Here is an 11,262-nt window from a genome sequence, read left to right as displayed (position 1 = left end):
ACGTTGTTTAGCATTTCAACGTCAACAACATAAATACATACGTCGTAAATAATGACACAGACAGCTATATCTACGTCATCTTTTTTAGACCAATCGAAGTGGAAAACTTATTTCACGACGGTCTTTTGTAAATAAGAGGCGTAGTAGTTTTCAATAACGTCGTCTTCTCATGTATTTAAAGACGTAGTAGTTTTCAATAAGAGACAGAGTAGTTTTCAATAACGTAGTGAAAATTATATTTAACGGCGTAATGTTTTAAATATCGTCGTTGTATGCCTATCTTGCGGCCTTTTTCTTCTAATATGTCATATTTTTTCTTTTTAACGACGGTGATTTGTTTGTGTTGGTCGTCTATTCTCATCCTCGACTATTTTTAAAAACTTATGCAGACTAAACACGTCTGTTTTTATTTTTTTTCGACGTTGTTTTATTTAACAGCGTCTAATTTATCGTCGTTGTTGTTTCTGAAAATAGGACGTATAAATTTTGTAATACGACTCTCATATATTCGTAACCGGCGTTGTTTGTTTTTTTCAACGTCTAATATATAAATACATACGTCGTAAACAATGACACTGACAACTATTTCCACGTCATGTTTTATAGAAAAATCGAAGTGGAAAATGTATTATACGACGGCTTTTTTTATATATTCGACGTAGTAGGAATCAATAACGTCGTCTTCTAATTTTCTTAAAGACGTCATATTTTTTGTTGTCGTGAAAAGTATATTTAACGGCGTATTATTTTAATTTGCGTCGTTGTATGTCTATTTTGCTGCCTTGTTCTGTTAATATGTGTCATATTTTTCCTTTCTAACGACGGTTTTTTTCGAGAGTTTGTCGTCTATTCTCATCCCCGACTTCTTTTTTCGTTCTTTTTGTAGAATAAAGACGTCGTTTTTTATTTGTTGATGACGTTTTATATTTTAACAACGACGGTTCTTTAGCGTCGTTGTTTATGAGGGAAAAGATGACGGTGGATTCCACGACCACTGAAAAACTCAATACACGACGGTGATTTACCGTCGTCCTTTTGCTTATTTGTAGTAGTGTAATTACATCTCTAACTTCTGACAACAAAGCCATTGAACTTGAACTTAAAAATTCAAAGGAATGGATTGTTTCTTTAACCATTGGTGCAAAAAAAATTGACAAGATGATTAGCATGGGAAGAAGAGATGGTGACAAACGAGGCTTGGGATTTGAACCAAGTAATAAGTCTTCCGCTGAGTCTAAAACAACATTTGTTAAATCCTCTTTGCCTATTGAACCTTTTGTTGCTCATGAAGTCAAGAAATTCAGTCCAATTTGTCACTTTTGTGGAACTCGTGGCCACATAAGACCAAGATGCAGTAAGCTTCGAAATGAATGTGTTAGTTCAAATTCTCATGTCACAGGTGGAAAAGTAAGTATCCAACATAAGATTTCAAATCTTATGAAAGAGGTAACACTTATCCAAACAATCTTCTTTTCATAATTTGCCATCAACTAAGACAAAGTTAGTTTGGTGGAAGCTGGAAAATCATAATTGTATGTTTGCCTCCACTAATATTGTGCATGAACCCACTGCTTTAGAAAATTTGGATCTTAAATGTCTTGTTGCAAAACCTCTAGATAATCTTCGATTTGACACTCTTAGAAAGTTTTTAGGTATTTGCTCTTTTGAATAATTGTGTATGTTTTGATGCATGCCAAAAGAATCCTATTATTCTTTTCTCTGTTTTTGTAACAAAAATTGGATTAAATTCTAAGTACTTTGTTCGGCGCGTGCATGGATTGATAAGAGATATCAATCCTACTGACGTCTAGAAGTTTTTGCTGATCTTGGATTGGATTTTTGGCATTGAATCACCTTGGGCAGACTAATATTGGGTTTATGTGAATGGTTCTCGACTGTCTTTTTTTTTTTTTTTATAAAGTTAATTAAATGCTCTTTATATTAAATCTCATGTCTCGCATATAGCGCATACACTTTAATCTTGCTTAATAATTTTTAATGAATCCTCACCTTGCCCTTGTCTTAATACTAGATTTGCATTGTACTTTTTGTCATTGAGCTCACAAACCTCTGTATGCATTTTGTATGTGTTTATTCTATGTTCTTGGTTGGACTTCTTCTTTGTTATTAAGCAAGTTTAATCACACAACACGAGATTGAGCTTTAATATTTGCTCATTTGATGGACTTTATTTCTTACAAATACTTTTGATTATCCATTTTATAATCCTTGTGTTCGATTAAACCTTTGTGATTTGATGTGCCTTAGATCCTAAAAGGCTTTGCTTCAAATGCTTCCAGAAAGATATTGGTATTGGCTTTGTTTGTATATCTATATGCATAGTGTTGGCATGTACTAATGATTTTTTTATTTTTTTATTTTTTTTTTGACATGCATGGAGGAGGAGTCTTGGTATAATGTTGAGCATGGTTGTTGGTGTTTAATTATGGTCTTTTTTATTTTTGTTTTTCAGTTATGCCCCTCTTTTTCATCTCCTTTCTCTTAGGTGCTATAATTGTCTTCACACTTGGCATATATTTAGGGGAGAGTTATTGTTCAAATGCACAAGATGATATGATCATGTTGATTGTTTTTTTTTTCTTTCCCATTATTGTGTTATTTGTTTGTCTTTTTTAATCATGGTATAAAAAATAAAATTAAAATTAAAAAATCCGAAAAAGTATTTGTTTTCAAACACAGTGTTGTTTTATGCCTCTTTGTCATTTGTGGAGCTAGGTTTTGCTTCTGCTTGGACATTATACTTGTTGCATTGCACCTACTTTATTGCTCTTCCAAGAGGATTATACTTCTTTTGATATGGTAGACAATGTGAACGACAATATGTAGACAAGAAGACAAGTGTTTGAAAAGATAAGACTTTTGCACCTGTTGCACATTTGGAATTGGTGAGGTTATTGCTCGTTGTCATTTGTCAAGCCAAATGGACATCAAAAATGCCTTCCTTAGTAGTGCTTTCAAGTAACCATACATGTTGAGCAATCCACAGTCACAACAAGATAAAGCCCCTTAAATGTTTCATTGGTTAATCTCTATGCCTTTATATGTTGGGATTGCAAATTGATTTTTTCCTCCTATTGTTGCTATTATATATGCTCCCCTTACCCTTTGGATTTTCTGACAACAAGGGGGGAGAGATGATTGTGTGAGATTATGATAAAAAGAGGGAGAGATTGTGTTGTAGAATTAAGGGGGAGTGATGTTGAAATTTTGCTTTGCATTACATTTCTTCTCCCACATGCTTCACTGGTTTTGTTGTTTCTTGATGTGCAGGGATTCAAAGCTTCGAGTTTAGAGTAGGATTTCATTTGTTAAATCTCATGCAATTTCTTATAAGTTGTAATAGGTGTTTTGTCTAGGAAATGCCAAAGGGGAGACTGTTAATATAAAAATTGTATTGTGATTTCCTAGACTCTAGCATAGGTTGGGAATTAGTATGTGAATATTTTTTTACTAGAAGTTTTGGCGCAACACATTCAATCCCGAATTTTTGAAGTATGACTTGATCGATATGAGGAACTTGATTTCAAGTAAATCATGACATAATCATGCATTCATTACAGGATTCCTAGTTGAAGTTATTTTCACTCAAGCACTTTTAGGTTAGCCCTATATTTAATAGGATTTGATTTTATCTCTTGACATTACTTTCCTAGTTAGATTCTATTTTGATTTAAGTTAAAATATTAGCTTTTCCTATTATGACTTGCACGTTGCTCATCTCCTAATTAATTGGTTTTATAAACGAGTGGTTGTTTGGCATCATCACTTAGAGTCCGTATTGGATCAAAATTGATATTCATGATTGAATAGCATTTTGGTCTTATGTTTGGTGTCTTTATTTAAAGTCCACATTGGACCAAATTTGATTGTTATGATTGAATAGGATTCGTGGACTCTTGTGCTTCTCTCTTACAAGAGAGAACATGTTTTGAATAAAAGGTGTGTGCCTCTCTTTACATAGATACAGCTTTTGACATATTTTTGTTTTGAGTGTATAGAATTTTAAGAGAAAGCTAATGTGCATCTATTTGGATAAATCATCAAGTGTTCCATGTTTACTTGGTGATTTATCAAACACTTTAATAATTTATTTTGCATTCATTTGCATTGTTCAGTGACTTATACGGTTGAGGGCACCAAGACCGTGGTGGCGGTTTTCCTCCAGCGAGCTTGAAGCAATCATGACCAGTATTGCGTTCAACATAAGGAGTGTCAAATGATCAACCTGTGACAGAAGTTGAGTTACGCAGAAGTCAGTGAACATTATCTAGAATGTGTTTAGGATAAGTGTGTGAGTGCTTCTTGTAATTATCGTTCTATAGTGGATTTGTTTTGGATTGAGGAGTCTCGTGGATTTTCCCCAAAGATGGGGTTTTGCCATGTAAAATAATTCTTTGCCATTTATTTTTATGCTCAGCATGTTTCAGGATTTATAAGCCATATCAATCCTGCTACCGAAGTTTAATTTTTATTTATTAATTTTAATATTAAATTAATTTTAATTTTAATTTTTAGTCATCCTACAAGTAATTTTAGTTTCTTTTCATCCAAATTTAAATATCTCTTTTTAGTTCCTACCCCATTACTAGTTTGTTTGTTTTCACTTTTCTTTTTGTTAAAAAAATCGCACAAAATAAGCAGTTAATATTGTAAATTGATTCTTAGTTATTTACTTACTTGTTTTGTATTTGGTTAGTCGTAATTGTAGGAAATAGAATAGGAATGTCATGTACAATTCTATTATAAAGCTGTAACTCTTGTTCTGTGAATATACAATGCAATCAATCCTTCCACATTTAGTTTCTCTTGATGGTATCAAAGCAACGATCTGAATAAACCTAACCAAACACAAACAACACCCTAGCAGCATAGCCATGGGCGACAACACCGAAAAGAAGTCAATCGACACAAGCATGCCTTCAAAGCCAAAATGGGAAAACCCCAACCACCCGCTCTACCTTCATCATGCGGACTAACCCAGCGTAATCCTTGTCCCGCAGCCTTTGGTAGAAGATGAGCACATGGGTTCAGTCCATGAGCATGGCCTTACCAGTCAAGAACAAGATTGACTTCGTTGATGGGTTAATCAAATAACCAAGTGGGGATAAACCTGATGAATTGCAGCAATGGAAGCGCTGCAACAATTTAGTCAAGACATGGCTATTGGGGTTGATGTCAAAGGAAATTGCTAATAGCGTTATTCACTGCAAAGACGCAAGCCAAATGTGGCTTGATCTCCAAGAGCTATTTTCACATGTGAATACCATCAGCTTTTCCATATCGAGAATGAAATCCATGATTGCGTACAAGGTAGCATGACGTGAGTTCCTATTTTACTAAACTTAAGAGCCTTTGGGATGAACGAGACGCATTGTGCTCAATTCAGGCGTGTAGCTGCGGAACAACCAAGGAGATTGCTTCATACATAGAGACTCATAAAACAATGAAATTTATCATGGGTCTAAACGACTCATATGCCACTGTTCGTAGTAACACACTCTTATTGGAACCATTACCCACATTAAACAAAGCGTATTCACTGGTCCTTCGACATGAAAGGCTGGTAGAGATTTCTAATGGAAAAACTTCTACCCAACCAGAAGCAGCCGTGTTTGCTAATCGTGAGTCTGAATCAGAAGAGAGGGGCCTTTGGTGTGCAAAGTGCAACAAGATGAATCACAACACCAAGAATTACTGTGCTCATCTCAAATGCACCTTTTGTGGCTGGAAAGATCACTCATTCAATTACTGCCGCAAGAGAGCAATGATATTAGAGGCTGAGCAAGGTAGTCTCTCAAAGGGCAACCAGGTTGCATCATATGAATCTGACACGAAAGGGACAATGTCCAATTTTCCTTTTTCACAGAAGGAATGTAAACAGATTCTCTACATGTTGAGCAAGAAAAAATCCTCTATGGCCAATCAAGTTGGTAATTCTTCCAATCATGAAGAACTTTCAGGTAAAGCTTTTTCCCTCACTTATAATGGCAAGAAGAACACTTGGATCTTGGATAGTGGTGCTATGAATCATATGGTTTGTAGCCCTAATTTGCTTACACATTCAAAGACGGTTGAAAATCATATTGTTGAATTACCAAATGGTTCCTTTGCCCAAGTCACCCATATTGGACAGATTGTTTTCTCTCCCAATTTCATTCTAAATAACGTCTTATGTGTACCACTTTTTCGACTCAATCTAATTTCCATTAGCAAGTTAGCTTCATACTCCTCTTGGATCATGGTGTTTCTAAGCCAATTTTGTGTCATACAGGACCTGCGCTCTGGGAAGATAATTGGGACGGTATTTGAGCGGGAGGGACTCTACTATCTCGATCAAGCAAAGAAAGGAACATGCAACTCCATTCAAACTCTAGCCTCTGGTCTTTGGCATCAACGCCTCGAACATCCATCAAAGAAAGTTTTTCAGTTATTTCCCTTTTCCAAAACTAAATCTTGTGATACAAACAAGTGCCTAATTTTCCCATTGGCCAAACAAACAAGGTCACCATTTCCGTTAAGTTCCATTTCCAGTAAAGTATGTTTTGACTTGATACATGTTGACATTTGGGGTGTTTATAAAATTGCTTCTCTTTCTAGTGCAAAATATTTTCTCACTATCGTAGATGATTTTACTCGGAGTACATGCATGGGTTTATTTGATGAAACATAAATCTGATACAAGGGATCTTCTAGTTAAATTCATTCACATGGTTGAGACTCAATTCAATTCTAAGGTCAAAATAGTGCGTAGTGACAATGGTCCTGAGTTCAAACTTGAAAATTTTTATGCCCTCAAAGGCATTGTTCATCAATCTAGTTGCGTCAACACACCACAACAAAATGGTGTTGCTAAGTGCAAACATAGGCATTTGCTCAATGTGGCACACGCCTTGCTTATTCAAGCCGGGCTCCGTAGACAGTTTTGGGGGAGATGCAATTCTTGCTACAACATATCTCATAAATAGAACACCAATCCATCTTCTTCATGGTAAAACGCCATATAAGAAATTGTTTCATCAAGCTCCTAATTATTCTCACTTAAGGGTATTTGGTTGTTTATGTTTTGTCTCCACCCACGCACAAAAACCTCGGATACCCTTATGGTCAGAAAGGGTATCGTGTGTTTTATCCCATCCTCAAAAAGGTTTTCGTCTCGTGGGATGTTACTTTCTTTATAGAAATATTCCCCTTTCAAAATCATGCTCATTCCACTGCACCACATCCATTTTCACAACCTCATGCCTCTCTTTTGACGTTTGATGTTGACTCTTTCCCAGAGCCAAAATCTTCAGCCCACATATCAGAAGAGACTTCCTCTTGCCCAACACCACAATAAGACATGATTACCATCCCACCTTTTGCAACCCTATCATCTGATACTACAAACACTGTCATCACTTCATCTTCACCGTCACCCACATCTTCTTCTTCTTCTTCAACACCACCACTGTTACGACGTGGTGTTCATCAAACGAAGCCACCATCATTTTTGCAGGACTTTCATGTCAAGGCAGCCCTCCCATCCAGACCCGCACCTTCATCTTCCACAAACGTGGTCAAATCTTCAGGTACTACTCATTCTCTTTCACAATTTTTGTCCTATGATCGACTTTCTTCTGCTCATAAATCCTTCACCACTCACCTCACTCTTCTCAAAGAACCCACAAGTTTTTCACAGGCAATTACAGATCCAAAGTGGCGAGATGCCATTCAACATGAAATTTCAACTCTCCAAGCCAACAAAACGTGGACTCTCATGCCCTTGCCCACTCATAAACGCCCCATTGGATGCGAGTGGGTCTACAAAATCAAGTTAAAATCAGACGGGACCGTCGAGCGGTACAAAGCTTGGTTAGTGGTGAAAGGATACAGTCAAATAAAGGGTGTTGATTACAGGGAAACATTTGTCCCTGTGGCGAAATTGGTGACCGTTCGTGTGCTTCTTAGCATTGCAGCCTTACAAGGATGGCACTTGCACCAACTAGGCATGAACAATGCGTTCTTGCACGGTGATCTTGATGAGGATGTCTACATGACCTTGCCTCCTGGTTTCGGACGAAAGGGGGAGACTCGTGTGTGTAAATTAAACAAATCCTTGTATGGACTAAAGCAAGCCTCGAGAAAATGGTTTCTCAAACTATCAACCACTCTCAAAGCTGTTGGATTTCATCAAATCATTGTCAGATTACTCATTTTTCGTCCGAAATCGTCAAGGTAGCTTCATATCGTTACTCGTCTATGTTGATGATGTGATATTGGTAGGCAACAACTTACAGGACATTGAGGACACTAAGCAATTTCTTTCCAAGAGATTTAAGCTCAAAAACTTGGGTCAGCTTAAATATTTCTTAGGGATAGAGGTTGCAAGGTCAAAACATGGTATTACTTTGTGTCAATGAAAATATGCATTGAAAATATTGGATGATGCCGGGTTCCTAGGTGCTAAAACTTCAGGGTTTCCTTTGGAACAAAATTTGTCACTGACACAGACAAATGGGAGGCTACTGAATGATCCATCTTCATACAAAAGGCTTGTAGGTAGGTTAATTTATTTGACCATCACAAGCCTGACCTAGTTTATGAAGTTCGTGTATTGAGCCAATTTATGGATAAACCCTAGCAGACACACCTTGAAGCAGCGCATAAGGTTCTTAGATACATCAAGCAAATGCCTGGGCAAGGAATTCTCTTACCCTCCACAGGTTCATTACAATTATGGGCATTTTGTGATGCCAAATCAAGCAGAACTCAGGTTTTTCATAATATGAAAACCACAGCCCTTGGATGATTCATACTCAAGCAGAATAGGTATTGTAGTGCAGCTCCAGGCCAGCAATTATCAATCCAACCACTTCTAGCCCTATCCAAACTGAAGAAATCTCAATTCTGCCCATCCAATAAGCCTCTCTATGGCTAAAAAAAGATTAGAGCTCTGCCAATCTCAACATCGGTATCGATTTCCCTTTTATTGTATAATAGGTAGTTCTCTTTAAAACAATTTGATTTACTTTCAATATTCATTCTAGCCAGAACTACTATTTTTTACTGTGAGAAATTGTGAAGTCCTCACTCATCTAAGGCAAGAAAAGAACTTACTTGGGAGATATTCCTCACCCAAATTCACAATGACTTGTTTAAAGTCAGTAACTTGGGGCCCAAGTTATCCATATTTGATAAGTCTGTTAGGGTTTTTAATTGCTAACAGTCGCACACTCGCACACCAAAGAAAGTTGACTTGTTGATCACCAATCGTTTTCAAACCAATGAGGAACTTTACCCTACCACCACAAGACCAAATCTAAACAGGTGAACAATTTGGCACTCCTAGTGGGACCTCTTAGTATACATACTCCTAAAGAGATCATTTAGTGTATGAATATTGGAAGTTCTAGCCAGAATCCATGCTTTGCCATGGAAACAGATTAACCAGCTTTCCAAGAGGAAAGACATGAATCATAAGAGAGTGATGCTAGGCATTCAGCTCACGACAGTACAAGGAGTAAACGTTCTAGGTCCAGAAGGATAGACTAGATACAGGAGGCTATACTTCAACAAGAGGCTGCAGCACAAAAGAACCAGGACACTCTGAACAACATGACAGCCACAATGCAATGACAAGTCAACACGCAGTTCAGAAAGGATCGTGAGGCTGCTGCTGCAAGAAATCCAAATCCAGACGCTGTAGTCCAATAGCTAGAACTCCCTTTCGGACCTCCACCAGGGCATGGCCATACTAGGAAAATCCCCTTATTGCACAGATAGCTGGAGTACCTGGACAAGTAGAGATCCAGGCTGGACAAAGAAGAGGAGCCTTTGTCATCCAAGAATAGGAAACTCCAGTTCTTCCAATAGGTCCAGCACTAGTTCAGGCCCCCCAAAATCAGCCAAAACTTCCACCTGCTCCACAGCCAGCTAGTGGCACATCTGCCTGAACAGCCAGTAGTGTTGCCTTACAGACCCAGAAGAATGGATCACAATCCATTCCCCCCACTAACAAGAGGCAAAAGAGGCAGATCTAGGAGGATTTAACCATTTTCCTAGCAATGACAAAAATAGGCCCTGGGCAAACTGGAGAAATCATCTAGATTTCAAAGAAGAAGAACATAGGGAGGAGGTCATACATAGATCATACAGAATTGAATAGAGGGCTAAACAGAATCAGCCAGAACAAGGACGGTTACCTCCTGTTAACGCCTTGAATGACATGGGGGCACTACAAAGAATAATTAGAGAGATGATGGATCTTGAGCTCAGAAAAGGAGAAAGGCCCACATACAGGAAGCCATATCCAGCTTACATTGATCAGTTGCCTCTACCCCCGGTTTTAAAATACCAAATTTCACTATGTTTAATGGAGAAGACGCTCATGCGTCATCAATCGAACACATAGGCAGATTCTCCGTCCAGTGCATAGCTATAGAGAATAATTCCCTATTGAAGCTTAGGCTTTTTGGAAATTCCCTATCCAGGCAATCTTTTACCTGGTATACCAATTTACCAGCCAATTCTATCTAGACATAAGGGCATATGGAGAATACTTTCCACAACTACTATTTCAGAATTCGGCCAAAAGTCACCATTAATAACCTTGATGCTCTTAAATAGAGTGAAAATAAACCTAGCTAGGATTTCATCACCAGGTTTAGGAAACTCAAAATGAAGTGTAGAATCCCCATGGAAGAAAGGCATTTCATCCACATGGCTCAGACCGCCCTCAAGATTTTTCTGAGAAAGAGATTCGATGGAATGGGGTTCGGAGACTTAGCAAAATTGGCAGATAAGGCCTCCAAGTATAAGGAACCGTTAAGGGAAGAGCAATAGAAGAGGAATTCTTCCAAAGACAAATACTACAAGACATCATCTTCCTCAGTCCATTTGGTTGAGGTCGAATCAAAAGAAGGTCAAGAAAGTTCAGAATAAATGGAGGTGCTAGTGGCCGAAATGGCAAAGCTAAAGCACCTTATCAGCTGCAAGGCTTTAATAAAGCCACCAAAGGAGCCACCACCATTTATAGGCGGGTTTGTCCCGAACAAACCGACACAAAACAAGTTCTATTCTTTCGATTTAACCAAAGTTGTCGCTTGGTTTGATGAGATGCTCCTACAAAAGGCGATAGAAATGCCTCACAGGTTGCCTAAACCAAAAGAACTCAAGGGCAGACAGTATTGCAAATGGCATAATGTTGTGAAATTATTGCAAGCGCACAATCCGTACAAGTAATATAGAAATAAGTAGAGTATC

Source organism: Prunus dulcis, chromosome 6 (assembly GCF_902201215.1).
Source record: "Prunus dulcis chromosome 6, ALMONDv2, whole genome shotgun sequence".
Classification (NCBI taxonomy): Eukaryota; Viridiplantae; Streptophyta; class Magnoliopsida; order Rosales; family Rosaceae; genus Prunus; species Prunus dulcis.
Note: the sequence above shows the minus strand (reverse complement) of the source record.